This window comes from Balaenoptera physalus, assembly GCF_965194825.1.
Source record: "Balaenoptera physalus genome assembly, chromosome: 16".
Classification (NCBI taxonomy): Eukaryota; Metazoa; Chordata; class Mammalia; order Artiodactyla; family Balaenopteridae; genus Balaenoptera; species Balaenoptera physalus.
The window spans coordinates 75,136,854-75,162,052 of record NC_138898.1 but is presented as its reverse complement, the minus strand read 5'-3'; the positions used below and the strand labels follow the sequence as shown (position 1 = coordinate 75,162,052).

The 25,199-nt window shown below is 47.0% G+C and overlaps 1 protein-coding gene across 11 annotated transcripts in view; it reads right to left on the bottom strand.

The window, feature by feature from the left end:
- The window catches only part of IL4R (interleukin 4 receptor), a 41,358-nt gene extending 35,075 nt beyond the window's left edge, over window positions 1-6,283 (bottom strand). For 6 of the 11 annotated variants that reach the window (XM_082429296.1, XM_082429302.1, XM_082429297.1 and 3 more), the window contains exon 1: window positions 6,182-6,283. The gene's annotated coding sequence lies outside the window, so the exon portion shown is untranslated. The remainder of the gene's footprint in view (window positions 1-6,181) is intronic. The other 5 variants (XM_082429298.1, XM_082429292.1, XM_082429299.1 and 2 more) reach the window with 4 other exon arrangements.
- Window positions 6,284-25,199: the final 18,916 nt, after the last annotated feature.

Below are 25,199 nucleotides of genomic sequence, written 5' to 3'. Positions count from 1 at the left end.
TTTTAAGCAAAAGGGAAATTATAAACTATAGTAGTTAGTAGTGAATGACACTGTGTAACAAGACCTGTGGAATGAAGCCATAGCCGTACTCAGAGAAAAAACTATAGCCTGCAGTTGATTTACTAGAAAACAAGAAAGACTGAGAAAGATTGTTAGCCTCAAACAAGGAACCTCAGAATGGAAGAAACCTTAACTGACAGCAGCTCGTGTAGATGAGAGAATTGGAGGGTTTAGCTGACAAGTTCAATACCAGCCCCAACTGGGGTGTGGCCACTACAAAGTATGATTGCAGGTGGTATCAACAGAGGTATGGGCTCCAGATCCAAGGAGGTGACAACCTCCCTCCTCTCTGACTGGGCAGGCTTTGGGGGAGGCAATGGTTTTTATGTGGGACTCTGACCAATTGGATCATGTCCAAAGCCAGACTGAAGAGGAAGAATGACTGAATGAATTATGGCTGTGTCATCTGAATAAGAGAATCACTGCGCTGGGATGGAGGAGAATGCTTACTACCTCCAAGGGGTAGAACCAAAGCCAGAAAGCGAAAGCTGCTGGAAAGCTAATTTGGCTAAATCCCAGGAAAGATATTCTCCCAGTAACAGCTGTCCAACAGTAGAAATCTGGTTTCTAGAAGGCCTACTCCCCAGAAGCAAGACTGTTGGGAAGCTGAGGGTCTGCGGGCTTGGAGGGCTGCCCCCGCAGAGATCTGTCGTCCCTCCTCTCTGGAGAAGTTCCTCTTTTAAAAAGACAAAACACTCTCCTGGCTGCTTCAGGAAACCCTCAGGCCTTCCGCAGTTCTCCAAAACAGCTCTTGGTGACTGTGCTCCCTTATTTCTAACCTAGAAACCTACTTCTTTTAAACTCTGCTCCTTGGGCTGGATGGCTCAGAATAGTAGTTAAATGCATAGGCTCCCAGCCCTGGATTTGAATCCAGATTCTGCCCCTTCCAAGTTGCATCACCGGGTAAGTCTCTTCCCTGAGCCTCAGTTTCCTCCCCAGGGAAATGGGGAGGCACCCACGCATCTACCTGCCTCCACGACCCTCAGCCCTACCACGCCCCCTCTGCTTTAGGGTGTCTGCCATGCTGGGAAGATGCTCCTCGGTAAAACAATCTGTAAAATGATCTGGGCAATGATCGGATCACCTGTGACGTCGGTCCTGGCCTGACCACGTGCACAGGGTTGCTGGGCAGATCGATGGGAGGTGAGCACCGACAGTAGACAGTGACAGGTGGGCCTTTAGCGCTTGAATACAGTTTCCATGATGTGTTTAAACACAGTGGTAAAGACTGAGGACCCTGGAGCTGCCGGGTTCACAGCTGTGTGACCCCGGACAAGTTACTAAAGCTTCTGTGCCTGTTTTTTCATCTGTAAAATCTGGATAAGAGCAGTTCCTACCTCGTACAGTTACGGTACAAGTTGAGTGAGACAATGCAGGTCTCTGGCTCCTATTGGCTTTCCTGACCTCTCTCCCCGGGCCCCTTCAACTTGCTTCAACTCCATCCAACCACATCAGCTTCCTTGCTGTGAGTCAAACACACCTCAGGGCCTTTGCACTTGCTGTTCCCTCTGCTGGGATCACTCTTTCCCCAGATATCCACGTGTCTTTCTATGTCAGGTCTTAGCTCAAAAGTCACCTCCACCACCAGACGGTCAGCTCCATGAGGGCCCTTGTTGCTGCATCAGTCACTGCTGTGTCCCCAGCCCCAGCACGCTTGCTGAGTTGAGTGTAAGCAGCGAGCCCCATGCTGGCACTCAAGACACGTGCGTGCCTGTCACTTTTAGCTTTGCAAACTGGCTCTGCAGGCCGGAGGCTGTTAGTCCCTTCACAGTCCTGTTGCTTAGAACACCTCCTTCCTCTCAGGAAATCTGTTCCACCAAACCCTTGAGGGCCAAGCTTCTCTTCCCCTCACCAGGACCCACCTCCTGCCTCTCTCCCTGGAGGGAGGGGGAGGGGGGACTCGGATGCCAGCCCAGATGGTGAGCAACCCCAGCGAGTCGCAGCTCCCAGGCCTGCTTTGTTGAAGACTTGGATTTCTTAAGTGACGTCGAGAAGATGAGGAGGCCCGAGGGGGCCCCAAGAATGAAAATGAGTCAGTCGGAGGCAAACCTGAAACCTCAGAGGCACCACCACTTCTTGGAAAGGCGAAGATGTGTGCATTTAGACAGAACTGTGCACGCAGAGCGGGGGCAAGCAGCAGGCCCGGAAATGGGGCCAGTCAGGCGGACGAGACCTTTTCTAGCATCCTCTCTGGTTCCCTCCACCTGGCCCGCTCCTCAAGGGCCTCTGCCCCTTGTCCTTCTAAATGTCCCTCCTCGGAGAGGCTCCCCCGACTCCACCCCCACACTGCTTCCAAGCACTGTCACTATGTGACACGATACTGTAGGTGCCTGTCTTCCTGTGTGAGATCCTGGGGGCCAGGTGTGTTTCTGAATTCAGAATTACTCAGATTAGAGAAAGGTAATCTTGTATAAAATACCACCCATCAAAACTACCCCTGTCCCCCACGGGGCCCGAGGAGCACCTTGTGATCAATCACATGAATATCTCTGCAGCAAGACACACGAGCCTTCACACCAAGGAGAATAAACAAAGCCTCCAAAGAGCCTCGCATTTAGTTCATGTCAGGTCTTGCTTCCACTTGAGTGACGAGAACGCTTCCGGTTTTCAGAGCTTGTGGATTTCGAATGCTAGATAAGGAGTGTAGATCTGTGTACGTTTGTTTGTGTACTGCCTGTTTTCAGAGCTAGAAGTCTAACTCCAGGAGAGCAAGGACTTTGTCCAGTGCTCTATTAGTAGCACCTGGCACCTTGCCTGGCACACAAGTGCCCAATAAATATCCAAAGAAGAAATGAATGAGGAAGCCAGGCGCTGGATGTGAAGAAGTGACTCTGTCCTAATCGGGGAGAGAAACAGCAATCACGGAGCTGTGGGCAAGGTAACTCCAAAAATCATCTCACGAATACCGCCCCCTCCCCACCTCCAAACACCCATTTTACTGACAAGCAAACTGAGGCTCAGAGAGGTTAAGCAACTTCCTCCAGATCCCAAAGATAGGAAGAACAGCAAGCTCACATTTGAACCTGGGGCCCCTGTCTTCAAGCCTGTGACCTTCTCTCTGCCTCAGGCTCAGAGAAGCAGAATGACTTGGCTGGAAGCAAAGCAACAGGGGTTACGGCCCATCAGATGCAGGGTCCCCCGGTCTCTCTAGGACTCTCAGCCTCCACTGGGGTTCTCCCATCCACATTCTTGCAAGGGCAAATTCGTACAACATCTAGGCAAGCCGTCGGCCTCTCTTCTAGCCGAGCCAAGGGAAATCTGGTCAAACAAGACTGGCATGTCTCCACGGTCCTGAGGAATGCTCCAAAAGATGTCCCTCTTGGCCACCCCAGCAAAGTGGCACAGTGGGAAAGGACAGAGGTTGGGAAGGAAAGCAGGTTTGAATCCCTCCATCTGTCACTCTTAGATGTGCTCTTAGATGTACGACCTTAGGCAAGGCCACCACGCACATCTCTGAGTCTTGGTTTCCTCACCTGCAAAATGGGCAGATTAAATGCCATCCAATGGGGTTCATTTATTTACTTAACAAATATATAGTGCTTACTCTACACTGGGCGCTGTTCTGTATGCTTGACACTTATGAATTCAGTTCATCATCACTACAAACGGTATAAAGTAGACACTATAATTTCACAAATGGGGAAACTGAAGTCTTGAGAACTTGGCTCCATAAGAAATGGCAAAGCCAGCATTTGAACCTGTGCGATCTGGATCCAGAGTCCATGCTCTTAACCTCCAAGCTATATTTCTTGACAGGTAACAACAGACATGAATACTGACTGTGCATGTGTTGTGTTGGAAATTGTGCTAAGGAGCTTATAAAACATGATGTCATTAGCACTCATAGAAGCTCAATTTTACAAACGTGAGGAAACTAAGCACCCAGGGGGCCTCTGTCCCTGCCCCACTCCCAGGTGCCATCAAGGGCAGTGGACATTTGATCCCAAGCTCTCTCTTCCATCGGGGGGTAGGGATGGGGGATAGGGGGATAGAGAGAAGGGGGTCCAGGAAAGGGTCTCTCTTCTCATTTCCTTGATACTTCATTTCAGCTCCTCTTCTGAATCTGAACACCAGGAAATTGTGAATGCCTTCGGGGACAGCATTCCTGCCCCTGCCTCGGCTTTCTGCAACCCTGAGCTTTTGCTGTACAAAACACATCAGTTACTGAGTCACTGCCCAGAATTTGGAAATCCTCAGGTCATCCCAGACCTGCTGGTAACTGGGTGTGTTGTAACCAGGGTGACTGGTTAGTGATTTTCCCTCCCTGCGGCCTTCCCCCAGCCTCCCTCTAGATTTAGCTCCAGAGGTCCACGGCGGGGCCCAGGAATCTGTATCGTGATTCTTATGGTTCAGGCAAAGGTAAAATACACTGGCCTACACTCCTCCGCATGGCATTCAAGGCCTTTCACAACACGCCCCACCTTTCCATCCATCACTGGCTTCTCCCCCGCTCCCTGAACGACCTCCTAGCCTTTATCCATGCTGTTCCCACTGCTCAGCATGCTGTTCCCTCTCATTCTGCACCTACCGAGCTCCTCTCCTCCTCTCCCAGGGCTGGCTCAGAGGTCCCTGCTCCATGAAGTCTGTCCCATTGACCCATGAAGGTTGATCACTCCCTACCTGTGCTTCCTCCCTTCCTCATAGCTCTCCCCAACCGCCCCCCGAGAGGGAGCTCCTTGAGGGCAAACACCAGTGCCCTGAACAGCACTCAGGCAGTGCCCAGTGAGTGCTAATGAGTGAATGAATGGCTGGGGTAGGTCACCTCCCTTTCTATACCTCAGCATCCTCATCTGTACTCATGGTGGGGCTAGCTGAGTTCAAGTGGCCTTTGTAGGACTCTGGAAACCGCTGACTGTGGGGGACACCTGGACAAACCCCTGACTGTGGGGGACACCTGGACAAAAGTAAACCTGAGCCTCAGTTTTCCCACTGGACTTAAGGATTTTAATAAAGGCACTGTTGTCCCAGCAAATGCCTGGTGCTCCTAAAAGGCCACCCATAGGGGAGGAGTTGCAGGGGGGCGGGGGTCATACTTCGCCGCAGAGGGCAAAGGCTGGCATTCAAGCAGGGTAAGTGCTGGCCTGGGAGTGATGTGTGGATCCCAGCAGCAGGCACCAAGTGTGCTGGTTCCCAGACTCTCCTGATTATAAGAGACATAGAATTTGTTCAAGAGAAGATGGAGAAGGAGAAGGAGGGGAAAAAGGAGAAGGACAAGGAGAGGAAGGAGGAGGAGGAGGAGGAGGAGGGAGGAGAAGGAGAAGAAGGAGAAGAAGAATCTAGATTCCTGTGTTTACTGAATCTGAATCTCACCAAAAAGAGCCTGAGAAGCTGCATCTTAATCGAATCCCCTGGAGAATTTGTTTATGGGGTAGTTTGACAAATATTGTTGACATGTGGAAGGCAGTGGGCTCTGGTGCCAGAATGAGTGCGTTGGAATCCTGCTCTGCACTTTCTTTGTGGGCATCACCTTGGGCAAGTCATTTAAGCTGCCTGTGCCTCAGCAGTTCTCATCTGCAAAATGGCCACAATACACACAAAGCACCGACCAGAAAGGTTATTTTGAACTTTAACTCAGAATACTTTCAGTGCTCAGGGCAGGCCCATACAACACAAGTCCCAGCAAATGATCGCTATTATTGGGCCCATCAATATTCACATAAGGAGAGCAGAGGTCGAAAGGGCCTTGTTTCACCAGATTCCTCGATCCAAATCCTCACCGACTTCCTGTGCGCGGGGTGGGGGGGTGACTGCCCAGAGAAGACGGGGGAGGTTGGTGGCCCAAGACCTGCCTCCCCCCACGCTCACGACGTTCCCAAGCCCCTCCAAGAGGCCGCCCCTCTGACGTGTCGCGGACGGGGCGAGTTTGGGGCGTGCGGGTGTCTGAGCACCAGCACTCGCCTCCCCAGCCCCGCTTCAGGTGCGCTGGGCGGAAGGGACGGAGCCGCCGCTGCCCCTCGCGCGAAAAGGAGCCGGCAGGTGAGCAATCCCCACTGGGGATCGGGAAATCCCGGGGTCCCAGCCTCCTGGCGTCCCGCCGGCGGCCCCAGCGCTCTGTGGACCGCCGCCGCGTGCCGGGGCCGATCCCCCAGCCTCCCACCCGTGCGCGGGCCCCGGGTCCTACCTGCGCGCTCCGGGTCCAGTCGCCGCGCCAGCGCCGGAGCGGCAAGTGGGAGACACCCCGGGCGGCTGTCCCAGCCCTGGCTGCACCAGGCGGGGCTTTCCTAGGCCCCCTGCCAAGCCCGCCCAGCTTCCTGCGCCCCGCCCCGCTCCCCGCCCATTGGCCTGCGCCGCCCCGCCCCGCCCCGCTCCGCTCACCCCGCGCTCCCCGGGGCGCCCTCCCGGCAGGGGCGCCGACGGTCACAGCTGCGTCACTGTCCCGGTCCCCTCCGTCCCCGCAGTCCGAGGGGCTGCCGATCTCTCCCGGAGGCGATCCCAGCGCCCGGGCCCCATGGCCACTGGAGGTCACACCCCAGCGGGGAGAACTCCGCAGGGCTTCCCCTAGCTCTCAGAATAAAATCCCAGCTCCGGATGGAGCCTCCGGATTTGGCACCAGCTGGTCCCACCGCCCCTGCCCCTGCCTTTCCTGCTGAGGCCCCTCTCTGCCTCTCTAGGCACAGGGGGCAGGTCCGTTAAGGGTTGGGGGGCTGGGCATCTTTAATCCTGCTCCCCTTCCCGACAGCCCAACTTCTGCTGAATGCGGATGTGTGTTCTTCTCTTCAGCAAATGTTTTCTGAGCGCCTACAATATGCCGGGCTCCAGAAAAATTTAGACAGTAAAACAACTCTTCAATCAACAGTTAGTACCATCTGGCAGACCCCTTTCTAAGGCCATGCATATATTAACTGACAACTACCCTGTGAGGGAGCTATACTACTGTCCCCCAGTTTGCAGATGGGGAAACAGGCACAGAGCCTCTGAGGGGAAACTTGCTCAGTCATGCAGCCGGTGTGGGATTCCAACCCACGCTCCATGGACCACTAATCACTGCACACCATAAAAGCCCTGATGGAGCCCAGAAGCTGGGAAAAACAGTAAATGAATAAAGTATTTCAGGTAACAAGAGATACCAAGAAGAGAGTAAAACAGAGAGAGACCTAACTCCTCCTAGAGGAGGAAACATTTGAGCTTCTAGCCTGAAGGGGATGGGGGCAAGACTAGTTTAGAAAGTGAGAACAGCAAGTGCAAAGGCCCTGGGGTGGGAACCAATTTAGCATGTTGGAGGAATTGCCTGAAGGCCAGGTTGGCTGGAGAGCCTTGAGGAGGGGAGAGGGGAAGAAGGTTAGGTAGGAGGTGTGCAGACCCAGGCTGGATAGTGCTGAGGTCCCCTCCTAAACATGAAATCTTCCTTTGCCCCGTCTTTGTGTCTCTGAGTTTGTGTCAAGTTTTATCTGGAGACAGTGGAAGTCTCACTTTGGGAATGTGTGGCCTGGGCTGTCTGCCCTCCTGGCCTCCCAAACTGGGCTCCCACCCTGTTTTCTGCATCTTTAAGTCATCCTTCACTCTTCCCTCACTTCCACCTGACTGACTGCGTCTGCGTACTAACCCCACTGCTTACTATGGACTCTGGGTGAAGTGGCTCGTGCACAGTGCGTGCCTCAGCTCCCACATCTGCAAAGTGGGGACGATCACAGGCCCCACCTCATAGGGTCTGAAATACATGTGATGAGATCCATGAAAAGTTCTTGGAGCAACACCTGGCACATAGTAGGCACTCAATAAATGTTCACTGTTGTTCTGATCAGAAGGAAGATGAGAAGCCAATTCAGAGCCTGCTTCCTCCACCTGTTTGCTTGGTTGTGAAATGGGGGTAAAAACAGCACTGAAAAGACAGGAAAGGATGGGGCAGATGTGGTTGGATGTGAAAACATTTGGGAAATCTGGAGAAAGGGAATATGGGAATTCTTTGTACTTGCCACTTTTTTGTAAGTCTGAAATTATGTCAATATAAAGAGTTAACGACCCAACACAGCCAAAAATTAAAAAAAAAAAAAAAAGAGTTAACGAAAATAGGACATTGTCCTGAAGCCTTAGAAGGATAATAAATGTAAAGTTTGCCATCTCACATATAGTTGCACTATTTGGATTCCTGCCTGAGCTGTCCAAACTTTGTCAGTGGCTGCTCTGTGTCAGGCCTTGGAGGGGGGGTTTGGAGGCCCCAAAGCAATAAAAACTCAGGCCCTCAACACAGGCGGTTGCCAAGTTTGGCCTCAGTACGAGCTCAGCTCACATTACATTACTTGTTTTTAATCCTGTCTTTCAGGTTTAAATTTTTTTTTTAAATTTTAGAACAGTTGTAGATTTTACAGAAAAATTGATAGTACAGAGAGCTCTTATATTACCCCCTCCCCTGTGCATAATTTCCGCTATTAGTAACATCTTGCATTAATACAGTACATTTGTAACAGTTAGTGAACCGGTATTTATACATTATTGTTAACTGAAGTCTGCTCTTTACATTAAGGTTAACGCTCGCTTCCTTCTGAGCTGTTCTGTGGGTTTCGACAAATGCATAATGACATCTATCCACCAGTACAGCAACATAAAGAAGAGTTTCACCTTCCTGAAAATCCCCTAGGCTTCACCTCCTCCTCCTCCTCCCCATGAACCTTGGAAGCCACTGATCTTTTTACTGTCCCTATAGTTTTGCTTTTTCCAGAATGCCATATAGTTGGAATCTGACAGTATATAGCCTCTTAAGACTGGCTTCTTTCACTTAGTAATATGCATTTAAGGTCCCCCCATGTCTTTTCATGGCTTGATACCTCATTTCTTTTTAGCACTGAATAATATTCCATTGTCTGGCTGTACCACTGCTTATTTAGCCATTCACCTACCAAAGGACTCCTTGATTGCTTTCAGTTTTTGACAAGTATGAATAAAGCTGCTATATAAACACTTGTGTGCAGGTTTTTATGTGGACATGTTTTCAACTCCTTTGGGTAAATACCGAGTGTGATTGCTAAGATCATATGGTAAGAATACATTTAGTTTTGTAAGAAACTGCCAAACTCTTCCAAAATGGCTGTGCCATTTTGCATTTCCACCAGCAGTGAATGAGTGTCCCTGTTGCTCTGCATTCCTGCCAGCACTCGGTGTTGTCAGTTTTTGGGATCTTAGCCAGTCTAGTAGATGTGTAATGGTATCTCATGGTTGTTTTCATCTGCAAGTTCCTTAAAGATATATTATGTTTAGCATATTTTCACATGCTTATTTGCCATCTGTGTATCTTCTTTTTCATCTGTCAAGATCTTTTGCCCATTTTTAAATAGGGTTGTTTGTTTTCTTAGAGTTCAGTTTTTAAAAATTCTTTGTATATTTTGGTTACAAGTCCTTTATTGGACATGTGTTTTGCAAAGATTTTCTCCAAGCTTTGGCTTATCTTTTCATTCTCTTAACGGTGTTTTTTGTAAAGTGGAATTTTTGACTTTAAATGAAGTCTGACTTATGAAGTTTTTTCTTTCGTGGATCATGCTCTTGGTGTTGTTATCTAAAAACTGATTGCCAAACCTAGATCCTAGATTTTCTTCTATGTTATATTCTAGAAGTTTTATAGTTTTGCATTGTACATTCAGGTTTATGATCCATTTTGCATTATTTTTTGTGAAAGGTAGAAGGTCTATGTATAGAATCCCTTCCTTCCTTCCTTCCTTCCTCCCTCCCTCCTCTCTCTCTCTTTCTTCCTTCCTTCCTTCCTTTCTTCCTTTCTTTCTTCCTTCCTTCCTTCCTCCCTCCCTCCCACCCTCCCTCCCTCTCTCCCTTTCTTTCTTTCTTTCTTTCTGTTGTCTGCCTGTCTGTCTGTCTCTTGTCTCTTTCTCTCTCGCTCTCTCAGCTCACACTTGGGATCCTTGAGCTGACATGTGAGACGTCCAGCTACCCTGAAGCCACAGTCCTGGAGAGAGAACATGGAGAGAACACAGAGAGACAGAGAGAAAGGCTGGAGGAGCCCCAGCTGTACGGGACTTCCCAGCCCAGGCCCAGATGTGAGCAAGCGAGCCCTCAGATGTTTCCAGCTCCCATTCCTGAGCCATCCCAGCTGACACCAAGAGGAACAGACATGAGCCGAGCCCACTGAACCCTGACCAAATTGCAAAGTCACCAGCAAAATGAATGTTGCTAATGAATGTTGTTTCAATCTGATGCCAAGTAGCACAGAGACAAACTGTCCCCAAATGAGCCCGGCCAGGTTGCAGATTCATGAGCTAAATAAATGCCACAATGTTTGGGGATAGTTTGTTTTGCAGCCATTGTACCTTGACCTGCTGCAGACCTACAATACTCACCTCTCACGTTCTTCCTTGCCAACAGAGCCCAGACTTCATCAGGGCAGCGGTGTACCCTCCCTGAGGCAATGGAACATGATTTGTTTCAGCCAATCATGACAGTCCCGTTCCAGCTTTCCTAGCCTCCCTTGTCCTATGGGTGGCTGAATGACCCAGTTCTGCCAACTAAACACACATGGAAGTCTGCATGTGGGGGAGTGCTTCTGGGGCAGTGTTAGTATTCCTGATAGAAGGGGTCTTGCGGCTGTGAACACAGGCCATCCTACCGCCAGGAGGGAAGGCCAAGACAACCGCAGTGTGGGAGTCCTGATGTCTGTGGACTATGGACGCAACTCCAGCAAGAGCCAATATCTGGAATTCTTGTAAAGTGAAAAGAATTTTCCAGACATGGGAGCCCTGACATCTTTGAACAGCTGAACCACAGCAGCTGTGGTCTACCTACAGACACCATTTCTCCACAGAAGAAATTTTGACTTTTTGTCATTTTGCAGTTTTTAACAGAGCAGATCCAGGGGGTTTATTTCAAGAGTTGGAGCCATCTGGGGCCTCCAAGCTGGCCTGGCTCACCTGGTTTTGGCGGGTGAGGACAAAGGGATTGATAACAACCCTGAACCAAGCTCTGTGGACATAACCAGCAGACTGTGTCAAGGGGGCTGAGGGTTGATCCCTTTTGCTACCACCCTTGGGGCAGAATGACATCCAATCAAACCTCAGGTAGCGCAGGTTCGATAAACAGGCTTTCTTCTAAAAGAAAGGAATGATGATCGTGGTGATGGTGATGATGATGGTGGTGATGATGATGACAATGATGGTGCTGGTGGGGATAATCATGGTGGTGGAGGTGGGGATGATGACGTTAATGGTGATGGTGGTGATGGTGATGATGATGGTGGTGATGATGATGACAATGATGGTGCTGGTGGGGATAATCATGGTGGTGGAGGTGGGGATGATGACGTTAATGATGATGGTGGTGATGATGATGATGACAGTGATGGTGCTGGTGGGGTTAATCATGGTGGTGGAGGTGGGGATGATGACGTTAATGATGATGGTGGCGATGTTGATGATGATGGTGGTGATGATGATGACAATGATGGTGCTGGTGGGGATAATCATGGTGGTGGAGGTGGGGATGATGACGTTAATGGTGATGGTGGTGATGGTGATGATGATGGTGGTGATGATGATGACAATGATGGTGCTGGTGGGGATAATCATGGTGGTGGAGGTGGGGATGATGACGTTAATGATGATGGTGGCGATGATGATGATGACAGTGATGGTGCTGGTGGGGTTAATCATGGTGGTGGAGGTGGGGATGATGACGTTAATGATGATGGTGGCGATGTTGATGATGATGGTGGTGATGATGATGACAATGATGGTGCTGGTGGGGATAATCATGGTGGTGGAGGTGGGGATGATGACGTTAATGATGATGATGGTGATGATGATGATGATAGTGGTGGGGGTGTTGAAGTTGATGATGATGATAGGGATGATGATGATGATAAGGAGGGTGGTGGTAATGGTGGTAGTGATGAGAGGATGATATTAAGAGCTGACATTTATGTAGTAGTGTGGCACTATGTACCAGACTCTGTTGTAGGCTCTTGTCATATATTAATTAATCCTTACAAAAACTCTTGGAATTAGGTACTATGATTAGGTCCATTTACAGTTGAGGAAAAGACACAGAGAGGATAAGATACTTGCTCAAGATCACATAGCTGGTGAGTACTGAGTGAGCACACTTCCTCAGGAGAGAGAAACTCCTCTCAGGAACCTAACTGACATTGTAACACTGTGCTTGTTGCAATATGCATGATTTGCCATCTGGGAGGAATGTATACAGAGCTTAGTGTTTCTGGCTGAAGACCAGTACACTCCTGCCTGCTTACTTCACTGATTTCCTGGGACAAAGGAAAAAAAGTCCTGAATTATACTGTCTCCAGGGCTGCCTTCCTCCAGGCCACCACGGACTCAGCTGTCAGAATTCACAAAGTTAAATCTCTCTCTCTTTTGGTTGAGAATCCCCCTGTGACTCCTCATTGCTTAATGGTTAAACCAGAGTTTCTCAACCTTGGCGCTATTGACATTTTGAGCTGGATAAGTCTTTGTTGTGGGGAGGTGTCCCATGCATTGTAAGATGTTTAGCAGCATCCTTGGCCTCTACCCACTAGATTCCAGAAGCCTCCTGCCTGTCGTAGCAACCAAAATGTCTCCAGACTTTGCCAAATGCAAAGTGGCGTGGGAAGTGGTGGTGGCCCCAGGTATGGAACCACTGGGTTAAAGGAAACAGGTTTCCAACCTTTAAAAGGTAATTTGACCACAGGGCTCTCAGGGGAGCCTCCCATCAGACAGCGGGCTTCCCAAGGGTGAAGACCCAGCCTTACTTGGCTTATTTCTCTTCCCCTGAGGTTGATCTGTAGCTCAGAGCAATGAGGACTCAAGAGATAGGAGTCAAATTGAGTACAACCAGATTGTGATAAGGGGTAAAAGGATACAAACAGGAAGCGTGGGGACTACCAAGGAGGGAGGCATCCGAAATGGGTCTTGAGTGCATCTCTGAAGAGGAGTGAGTTGCAGTGGAAGGTAGGGCAGCATTCTGAAGGAGACAAGAGGGAAGATGGGCATCCAGGCAGAAAAAGCAGCACGAGCAAGGGGTGGAGGTGTACAAGTATATCTCAGGGAGTGCTGGGCTGGGGCCAGCAATGCAGCTTGGAGCCATATTACAAAATGTCTTGAACACCAGCTTCAGGTGATGTGGAGCGTCAAAGGATTCCAAACCAAGGCAAGAGAGGTTCAACCGTGGGTTATAGAACAATCCCTCTGGCAGTTGCATGGATGGCGAATCTGAGGGAGACACAGCTGGTAACCAGCTGGGGTGTTGCAATAATCCACATGAGAGCTGAGGCCCAGCAGAGGGTAGAGCAAGAGGCAGAAGGATTCTAGGCATGGCAAGAGGCAGTGTCTTCCTGTTTCATTGTGGATAAATTCTAATCCTTTCCAAGAGTGAAAAGGCAAATATAAAATTTCCGGCCCATAGTAAATGATTAATAATATGAGCTTTCCCTTCTCCATCTCTGTTCCCTGGGCTGGCTGTGCTCTTCTTCCATTCCTCAGCCTGCAGAAACCACCATCTTTTTTGAAGGCCTGACATCTCCTCAGTGGAGAAGTCTTGAGCTTCCCAGACAGGGTACCTCCTCTGTATGCCTATGGCCACCTACCCAATGTCCTTGTTTAGGAGTTTTGGGCACCTTGTGATTTTGTGCTTGTTTTCTCTATTAGACGTGAGCTCTTTGCGGGCTGTGACTCTGTCTGTCTTGTTCATTTACTCTGTGAACCAATATTTATTGAGCACCTACTAGTGCCAGGCACTGTGCTATGTACTGGGATACAGCTACCACCAACAGTCTTGTATTTCCAGCACTCACAGAGCGCCCGGTGAGTGAGTGAGTGAATGAATGAATGAAGGCGTGGACAATGGGATGGTTGAGGTGGGCGAGACCTACAGAGCTTTGGTGAGTCACCCTTGACTGCCCAGCAGGAAGTGACCAAGGAGGAGCTGAAGCCCAGACAGTTAAAGAATGTGGAAACCAGCTCTCGGCACACTGGGGCTCCACATCCAGTGCTTTCCTGTGATGTTTCTGTGTTCGCTAAGTGGCCTCACATGGCGGCAGGACTACCACCTGTCAGTTGGCATGGCTCTGCCCTCTTCAGCTAGTTGGCCGAAGCTGCGGGAACTGTGGCTTTATTTGTAACGGATATTAGTGGTCTGTCGCCCACACATAATTGTCCCCTTGTTGCCAGGCAACAAGCCCTGTTTGTTTTTTTTTTAATCTTTACTGGAGTATAATTGCTTTACAATGGTGTGTTAGTTTCTGCTGTATAACAAAGTGAATCAGCTATACATATACATATATCCCCATATCCCCTCCCTCTTGCGTCTCCCTCCCACCCTCCCTATCCCACCCCTCTAGATGGTCACAAAGCACGGAGCTGATCTCCCTGTGCTATGTGGCTGCTTCCCACTAGCTACCTGTTTTACATTTGGTAGTGTATATATGTCCATGCCACTCTCTCACTTCGTCCCAGCTTACCCTTCCCCCTCCCCGTGTCCTCAAGGCCATTCTCTACGTCTGCGTCTTCATTCCTGTCCTGCCCCTAGGTTCTTTAGAACATTATTTTTTTTTTAGATTCCATATATATGTGTTAGCATTTCTCTTTCTGACTTACTTCACTCTGTATGACAGTCTCTAGGTCCATCCACCTCACTACAAATAAATCAATTTAGTTTATTTTTATGGCTGAGTAATATTCCATTGTATACATGTGCCACATTTTCTTTATCCACTCGTCTGTCGATGGACACTTATGTTTCTTCCATGTCCTGGCTATTGTAAATAGTGCTGCAATGAACATTGTGGTACATGACTCTTTTTGAATTATGATTTTCTCAGGGTATATGCCCAGTAGTGGGATTACTGGGTCACATCGTAGTTCTATTTTTAGTTTTTTAAGGAACCTCCATACTGTTCTCCATAGTCAAGCCCTGTTTTAAATCTCTGGGGATCTACTCCCCTCCCCCAACTTTCCATCCATAAACCTGCATGGGCTCCATGCCCAGCCTAGGGTTGGAATGCGTGGCCCAGGCTATTCCACTGGCCACGTGGCCACAGGGCCACAAAGCTTGGCAGGGCAAGCATGTGACCTAAGTACCCTAAGCTAGTCCAATCAGGGTGAACCTCAAGACTTTTTGTGGGACTGCTGGGACAAGAGCACTTATACCCTTTTGCACTGGAGCTGAGTGTGGAAGGTATGGGATTTTAACTTCATTGTTGTTGGATGCCATCTTATAACCACCAAGAGAGGGCTTTTCTGTTTATGGACACCCACAGAAAGCAGTCAAGAGATGGAGAACGAGAGAGTGAAATTAGGTCCCAATGAAACTGTCAGAACTCCTGGATCCAGCCGTGCCTGAAGCTAGCAAGATCTTACCCTGGACATTTTGGTTTTTTCCTCAAGCCAGTTTGTTAGCTTTCCATTCTTAACATTTGCTGTGCTGAACCGAGTGCTCAACCTGTGTGCGGAAATATTTGTAGTGGTTAGTCTCCAGTGGAAGGGAGCAGGAATGTGCCATGGCAAAGCTGTCAGTAGGGTGGCACCCCACTCCTGCCCTCCAGCTGTTTTGCAAGAAGGAGTCAGTGGAGCACCAGATTCTTCGAACAAGGGACAAGCCAACATGTGCCCTGCCTTCCTAGAGTACATTTCCTAAACAGAGTGGCCTCCTGGTTCCAGACTTTACTCCTGGGTATTCTTGCAGCATCTGCACAATCAGTGCTGTTTGTCCTTAGTGACATCTTTTGCTGGTCCTTTAGTGCCATCTGTGTCTTTGGTCTTTAACTCAGCTTACCTCTGGCTGGGTCTTTTCTCTTCTCCTTCGGACACTCAGACATACCTCTTGGGAAATGTCATTTCTCCAGACTGGACTCATTTCCATTTCTTGGAAACTTGCCATGTGCCCAGTGCCATGTAATCAATTGTCCCATTTAATCTTCAAACAACACTGTGCATTCCCATTTTATAGATGAAGATGTTGAAGCTCAGAGAGATTAAGTAACTCTCCCAAGATCTCACAGCTAGCAAGTGGTAAAAATGCACAATACCCAATATCTCTCCTACTCCACAGCCTGTGCCCTTGACCACTCTGCTATACTTCCTCTCTGGGATTCTATCTGGGAGGTATATCTGTGGGCTTCTTTGCCTTGAGGGTAAGACCCAGACCAAAATGAGCCAATGACTATCCTGACTATGACCATCTCTCCACGCACATGTGCATTCACACCCTACACACCTGCTCCCATATCCACAGTCACAGAATTAGCGTTACTTTGGAAGATGTGGGGCCATTCTGGGACAAAGGCCACAAAGATAAGGCTATGATGTCATCTTCATAAAGACAGTTGTTTGCCTCAGCATGTCCGGAAGGGAGTTACAAGGATGAAAGGACTAGTATGGGGCATGGAGAGAAGAAAGTTGAAAGGCTAAAGTCTCAGGGCGATTGAAGGAGGTTATAAAAAATGATGGTTAAGAAATCAGAGATATACAGGACAATAAAATATGCAGGAATGGGGCCTTCGGAAAAACCAGGCTGGCTTATTTAAAACCCTGTCACCCAGAACCCTGGGGTTTATTCATTCATTCAGTGAATATTTATTGATGCCTATTATATGTCATCACATCCTGGGAGCTAGGGACTGCAAAGGTGAATAAGACATGGTCCCTGTCCCCAAGGAGCTCATGATCAGCTGGAGGAAAGCATGACCAAGTAATTAGGGTACAATGTTATACCAGTCCTGAGAGGGAAGCATGAAAACAGAAGTTTTCTGGAAGAAGGGCCAAACTTGGAACATCTGATGGATGAGGAGGCGTTCTCCAGTTTGAGCGTGAGTGGGACGAGGTGGGGAGAGTGACCCAGGGGAAGAAACAGAATTTGCAAAGGTATTAAGAGGAGACCAATTACTGGGGTAATTGATATGAGATCAAAAAAGCTGAGGGGACAGGGAGAGTGACAAGACAGGTAGAAAAGAAACACAGCGTTCTGGTCCAGGAGAATAGTAGCTTTTAAATCTTTTTGTTTACAACCCACAGTAAGAAATGCATTTTCTATTCTGGCCCGGTACAATCACACACACACATGCACATGCACACGTGTGTGCATGTGCATGTGTGAAACAAAGATCAACAAAGCAATATTTCGCACTGCAACTTGCCATTCATTCTGATATGTTGTATTCTGTTCTATTTTGTTTTTCAAACGTTGGTCAGGGGTGAAATAAGCTTATCACAAAATAGTACACATCGTATGATTTCATTTATATGCAATTCTGTAACAGACACAAATAATCTAATCTACAGTGGTATAAATTAGGTCAGTGGCTGTCTGGGCTGCAGATGGGGTGGGGCAGGATTAAAAGCAAAGAAGTGAAAGAGAGCTTTCTTAGGAGATGAAAATATTCTGCATCTTGATTAGGGTGGTGCTTACATGGACACATGCATTTGTCAAAAATAAATACATAAAAATAAATGCATGGGAGGGAACTTTCCGGGGTGGTATTGGTGTTCTATATCTTGATAAGGAATTTGCATTGCACAGGTGAATGCATTTGTCAAAACTCATCAAGTGGTACACTTAAGATTTGTGTATTTCATTGTATGTACCTTTTATAACAAAAGGAAAAAAATTGTGGGCAAGTAGTGAACTGTAGTTGATGATATGCATGCTGAAGCGTTAGGAGAAAGTATTCTGGTGTCGGCAACTCACTTTTTGAAATGCATCAAAAAATAAAATAGATTGGTGGATGGATAGAGGAATGGAAAGATTTACAGATATGTGATAAAGCAAATATAAAAAACTGTTAACACATGTCAAGACAATTCAACGAGGAAAGGCCAGCCTTTTCAATAAATGGTGCTGGAATAACTGGATATTTACCTGCAAAAGAATGAAGTTTGAGACTTCCCTGATGGTCCAGCGTGTGAGGCTCCACTCTCCCAACGTGGGAGGCCTGGGTTAGGTCCCTGGTCGGGGAGCTGGATCCCACATGCATGCTGTGACTGGGAGTTCGCATGCCGCAACTAAAAAGAGTCCGAATGCCGCAACTAAAGACTCTGCATGCCGCAACTAAGAAGTCCGCATGACTCAACTGAGGGATCCCGCATGCCGTGACAGGGATCCCGAGTGCTGCTGAGACCCAGTGCAGCCTAAATAAACAAACAAACAAACAAACAAACAAATAAATAAATAAATATTTTTTTAAAAACCCAAAAAACAAAAGAATGAAGTTGGATCCTTACCTCACATCATATGCAAAAATTAACTCAAAATGGATCTAAGACCTAAATGGAAGAGTTAAACTATAAAACTCTTAGAAGAATACATGGATGTAAATTTTCCTGACCTTGGATTAGGCAATGATTTCTGAGCTATGACACAAAAAACAGAATCAACAAAAGAAAAAAGAATAAGTAAATTTGACATCATCAAATTTAAAAGCTTTGGGGCTTTAAAGGACACCAGTAAGAAAGTGAAAAGATAATCCCCAGAATTGAAGAAAGTTTTTGAAAATCATATATCCGATAAGAGACTTGTATCTAGAATATGTAAACAACAACAAAAACTTGCACACAACGGCATTATGCATAATCCCCAAAAGGTGGAAACAACACAAATGTTCATCCACTAAGAGTGGATAAATAAAATGTGCCATATTCATACGAGGGAATATTATTTGGGAATAAAAAGAAATGAAGTACTGATACAAGCTACAACATGGATAAACCTCGAAAACATTGTGCCAAGTGAAAGAAGCCATCTGTGAAGGATCACATGTTGTGTGATTCTATTTAGTATATACGGAAGATCCAAAACAGACAAATCTAAAGATCCAGAAAGTAGATTATGTTGCCCAGGGTTGGAGGTGGGGATGAGACAGCAGGAGACTGATGGTTAAGGAGTGCAGGGTTTCTTCTTGGGGTAATGAAAAAGTTCTAAAATTGATTGTGGTGATGGTTTGCACAAATCTGTGAATATAGTAAAGCGATTAAATTATACACTTTAAATGGCTGAATTGTATGGTTTATGGATTTTATCTCAATAAAGCTGTTTAAATATGTTAATGTAGACATAAATGAAACAATTGATAAATTGCACTTCACCAAAATGAAACACTTCTGCTCTTCAAAAGATACTACTAAGGAAATAAAGAGGCAAGCCACAGATGGTAAGAAAATATTTGCAAACTATGTATCTAATAAAGGACTTGTATCTATAATATAAAGAACTCTAAAATGCAATAAAAAACAACTCAATTCTTAAAAATGGGCAAAAGACTTGAACAGATATTTTACCAATAAATATAGACATATAGCAAATAAACATGTGAAAAGACGCTCAGCATCATGTCATTAGGGATTTAGAAATGAAAATCACAATGAGATACCTCAACACACATACTAGAATGGCTCATATTTTTATATTAAAAATTTTTTTAATATATCACAATTCCAAGTGATAGTGAGGATTGAAATAACAGGAATTCTCACACCTTCTGGTGGGAATGCAAAATGATATAGTCATTTGGAAAACAGCTGGGCAGTTTCTTATAAAGTAAAACATGTTCTACTATACAACCCACTTTTCCACTCTGAGGTATTTATCCTGGAGAAATGAAAACTCAGGTTCACACAGCAATCTGTCTGCAAATGTTTACAGTGACTTTATTCGTAACTGCCAAAAACTAGATGTCCCCCAGCTGGTGAATGAATAAATGAACCTCAGTACATGCATATGATGGAATGCTATTCAACAATAAAAAGGAAGAATCTTCTGATACACACAACACTGTGGGAAAATCTCCAAAGCACTATGTGTTATGAAAGAAGCCAGACTGAAAATGCTACCTACTGTATGACTCTGTTTATATGACAGACTCGAGGGAGAGAAACTAGACCAGTGATTGCCAGGGACGGGATGGGAAGCTGGGTCACTGCAAAGGGGCAGGGGAGAATTTTTGGGATTGAAGGCACTGCTCTGAATCGTGATTGTGGTAGTAGCTGCTTGACTGTATTTGTCAAAACTCACAGAACTGTGCACTAAAGTAGGTGAATCTTACTCTAAGTAAATTATACCTTAATCTAAAATTTTTAAAAATATATATTAAAGGTAGAATCTAGATGGTGGGAATATGTGTATTCATATCTTCTTGGCATGTTTGAATAAGTTCAGAATCAGATGTTTGGCAAAAACATCAAAAAGATATTAAGCGATTGATAAAAATAAATAAATGTACGCATGACCAAAACAAACAATTAATCACATAAAAATAGTGAGTCATTTCACCCTTCGTGTCTTAAATAATAAATGTAATAATTAAAGCATTAGAAGTCATGACCCACTAAATTGATTTTATAAGCTACTGATGGGTCGTGACCTGCAGTTTGAAAACCACTGCTGTAGACCAGGTTAAGGCACTTAGAGTTTAGCCTGAGAGAGCCTGGGGAGATTGGGGCCTCCAGAAGTGAGCAGAGCTGGGTGGGTTCTCCACTCTGGGACCAGGGCCAGTTGGAGGTCCTGGGCAGTAGCTGGAGCCTGTGCTCAGCTCAGAGGGAAATGGCTGCCTGCTGTCCCCAGGGAAGCTAGACCATGGACAGAATCCTGTCTCCTGCATCAGAGAGCCAGCCTGAGGTGGCAACAGAAGGCAGTCAGCGTTCTCGAAGTCATCTGTGTGGGTGAAAACCACAAGGCTCTCATCCACCATCTGGACTGGATCGGACCTTGGATTTGCACTCGACTCTGGATGGGAAAAAGTTCTCCCATTCTGACAGAGATTAGCTTTCTCACCAGCCTCGTCACTGGGCATACAGGGTCAGGCTTAATTTAATTTATTAGTAAAATCATGTTTCCTAACTTCAAGACAGTTGTGGTCAAGGAAAAATGTATCTCTATTATATCTGATTTTGATACTGGAGTTACAGTTAATTTCAACTTGTAGAGGGGTTCATGCATAAAAAAAATGTTCTTCTACTTAAAAGTGCAAGTTTGGAAACCCTCATTCAAAGTCATTTCTGCAATTTTAAGAGCTGGGCTTACCTACCCATGGTCTTGGAGCTCAAGATAAAACCCTGGTGTCTTCTTTCCCAGAGTCATCACCTGAGCTCTGCGCCATTTGCCCAACGCTCAGAATAGTCACAGTCCCGAAGAGGAGCAATGCCTTTCATACCTCTTTGCCTTTGCATAGATTTTTTTTCCCCTCTCTTGTTCCCCTGGTGAAACTCCTATTCGTCCTTCAGTACCCTGCACCTCCTCTGTGGCGATTTTTCTGGATTCCTTCTCCTACAGCAGAGGCAGTGATTCCTTTTTTGGCATTTCCATCTATCTGTGCGTGCAGCTGTAAAGTCAAGTTGGCTGTCTCTTTGGATGAACAAAACGCCACAGGAGTTTGTTGTTCCAAATAAAGTTGTCTGCTGCCAAGACCTCATGCCCCAGAGTATAACAAATTACTCTAAGTAGTTGCTTAGACTCTCCCAGCCTCCAGGTTGAGACAGAGGGTGGAGGCATGTATGCAGTGTAGACACTTACGGAGAACCCTCTGGGCTCTGATCTACAAAAGGCACCACAGGGAGGCTATTGTCCAATCCTGCCAGGCCCTGGAAGGTGGGTGTCCTCCCAGGTCCCTCCCAGCTGGGGCACGAGTGTCTGGCAGTGGCTGGGTGAAGCTTCCCCTCATAGCATCATGTAGTCATTCAAACTGGGATCCTGTCACCTCCCTGGGCACCATGAGGCAGCATGGCATTGTCACACAATCCCAAAATGCCTGCACCCCCGCCTCCCAGTTTGAGGAACTCGCTGCTTCTGCCCATCTCCCCCAAGCTCTTCCCTCTGTTCCCTTCTTCCCTGGGAGTTTTCACTGGAAACACAGCATGGTCTTGCTTGCCTAGGGGAGGGGGCAAGGGATACCGAGGCCAGACAGTTTCTTACTAACTGTTACACGTCTATCAGCACCTACCTCACCACGTTACAGTGATTTATTTCCTGGCCTGGACCTTTCTCTGAACTGTGAGTCTTCTGAGGTCAAGAACAGTCTCACTGACCTTGGTCTCCAAACGCTCAAGAGTGGGCTTTCTAATTGTGCCACTGAGGCAAGTTTTTTAAACTTCTCTGAGCCTCAGTAAAATGGGACCAATCTCATAGTAGTTTGGTTGGTATGAACAAAGGTAATGCATATTAATTCCTTAGAACAGTGCCTGTCGTGTACCAATAACTCAATTAATATTACCTGCTATTATTACTTGTTATTCTTATTATTGTTACTTGTTGTGGATGTTTGGTTGCCTACCCAACAGTCATTCCCAGCTTCTTTTTTTCCACATTAGAGACTGAAAGTGCAAAGTACTCATCTTCCCAGACTTGCTTGCAGCTGGGGCAGGCGCCAGTGCCCCAATCTTGGGCAACAGGACTTGAACAAAAGTGTGCAAGAGGCTTCTGGGAAAGATTTTCCTCTCTGATAAATAGACAGAGAGACAGAGACCTTGGACACTATCATAGAGAGAGGTGATGCTTGGAGCTGTGGTAGCCATCTTGTGACCATGAGGGCAGAGGTAAGGATAAAAGTCAACATGCTGAAAATGTCAGAGCAGAAAGATGCAAGGGTCAGGGGCCTTGATGACGTTTTTTAAAATATTTATTTATTTATTTATTTATTTTTGGCTGAGTTGGGTCTTCGTTGCTGTGCATGGGCTTTCTCTAGTTGCGGCGAGCTGGGGCTACTCTTGGTTGCGGTGCATGGGCTTCTCATTGCAGTGGCTTCTCTTGTTGCGGGGCATGGGCTCTAGGTGCGGGGGCTTCAGTAGTTGTGGCTCGCGGGCTCTAGAGCGCAGGCTCAGTAGTTGTGGCTCATGGGCTTAGTTGCTCCATGGCATGTGGGATCTTCCCAGATCAGGAATCGAACCCGTGTCCCCTGCATTGGCAGGCGGATTCTTAACCACTGTGCCACCAGGGAAGCCCCATGACATTGTTGAGTTGCTGCCCCAACCTTGGAACTTCCTATCTTAGAACACTTTGTTAAATTGGATCTGAAATGTCCTTATTATGAGGGCTACTTTGAGTTGGGGATTCTGGTATTAGCAGCTGAAAGTATTCCATTGAATATGGGTTTTTTTTGTTTTTTTTTTGTTTTTTAAATTTATTTTTTATTTATTTATTTTTGGCTGTGTTGGGTCTTCGTTGCGGTGCGCGGGCTTCTCACTGCGGTGGCTTCTCTTGTTGCGGAGCTCGGGCTCTAGGCGCGCAGGCTTCAGTAGTTGTGGCACGCAGGCTCAGTAGTTGTGGTGCACGGGCTTAGCTGCTCTGCGGCATGTGGGATCTTCCCAGACCAGGGCTCGAACCCGTGTCCCCTGCATTGGCAGGCGGATTCTTAACCACTGCACCACCAGGGAAGCCCCATTGAATATGTTATTACAGAAATTTATGCTCAGTAACTGTTGAAAGGAAGTGACAGTGCCAGGATGGAAATCCTGGACTCCTGGGGCCCTGGTAAGTGGCCTTTCAATGAACACCCCCTACTCTCCAGCCTCCACTCCCCCACCCAGATTCACATTAGCACAAGAGCTGACTGCCACCCGAGGTCATAGATGGGTAATGCTTCTTGGTCCACTAGTACGTGTGTTGGCCTCTTGGGCAGTTCTACAGTGTGTCCATAGGAGAGTGGGTGAACGCACAGCAAAAGAAAATACAGAAGGAAGGGAGGAATCACTCACAAGTGAATAATCCAGATTCCTCGGGCTTGGTTTGTGCTCAATCGGATCACACAGCCTTGTTCATTTAATCTGGGGGCGTCCCATAATCAGAATTGTAACATGGGGGTCAGCCTGTCATGGGCTGGCAAAGAAACCATTACCTATCATCACCTTGTTATGACAGTATTTCTAACTTAGTTTCCGAACGTTATTCATTTTATTGTATTGGAAACTTTGTCTCTTTTTTGCTGAGAAAAAGGGTCGGTGGGGAGACAGGGGTTATGTTTCTCTTGTTTCTGGTTAATTTTGTGGCTAGAAAAAATTTCGTGGGAAAGACAAATACACAACCTATTTACACCACAACAACTACCGGTCCCATGGTGATGCAGGATGTTACAGCAATAACTGGTGTGTGCCTTGTACAGGCTCATCAACACCTAACACTTGGTGTGGGAGTCCCATAGGTCAAAAACTAGCTAAAATATTTGAGGAGGGGTGGTATCGTACATTTTAAGGATGTGATAGGTCTCCTGTAGTTAAGAAATATCATTTCTGTGGCAGCACTTGTCTCCCGCACTTTCTTGAGCTGCCGTGTTCTCTCCTTATGTCACCACAGTTCTGTGTATGTGACCGTATTTCAACTCCACACTTACAGAACTTTCTAGGGTCAACAATGGCAGCTTCAACACAAAGGCCTTCTTTTTCCAGGTCCCACGCAGTCTCCCCCACCTCTGCAGCTGCCCATTCTTCCTCAAATGTTCTCCTGTGTTGATTTATAAGATTCCACACAGACTCTCTAATCACCTTTTTCTCTTTCCTTTCATCCTGCCCTCTAAATGGGGTCATTCACCACGTCCTCTTCTTTTTCCTCTAGCACTCTCCTTGTTCAGCTCATTTACAAACTTACTTTTCCCTTATCAGATACGTGCCTGTGATCAAAGCTTCAAGGATGCATAAGGATGTAAAGTCAGTGAATGTTTTCCCCTGGATCTACTCCCCCACCCCTGACCCTCCCAATCCCTCTTCCCAGAAGGAAGCTCTATGAGTTTTGAGATGTGCATTCTTGTACAAACAGAGACATAATTTGATAGTGTGGTTTTGACCACAGCTCTATGTTGATAATTCTCTGTCTCTACATCTGGCCCTGCCTGTCCTCCATGTCCCAGTGTTTCACGACCCCCGTCTTGTGTGCGTTTCCCCTGTTGCTATCTCTCAGACCTCTCAAACTCCATGCCTAAGACCAACTCATCATCTTTCTCCAGCTTTACTTCTCCTTCTGTGTTCTCAGCCTCAGTTAATAGTGTCACCATCCAATTAAGCAAGCTGGAAATGATGTCGCCATCTTTGACCTCCCCCTGTCTGTCGGTCTCTCTCTTTCCCCTTCTCTCTCATGAAAGACAGCCGTAAGCCACCATGGTCTGCCCACTCCACTCCTGGATTCATTTTCACATCTGCCCTATTTCCCTCTCCCTGCTGCTTCTGCCCTGGTCCAGGCCCTAACTCCCTCTCATATGAACTAAAGCAACAAATTGCTTTTTGTTGCTGGTGGTAGCCCCT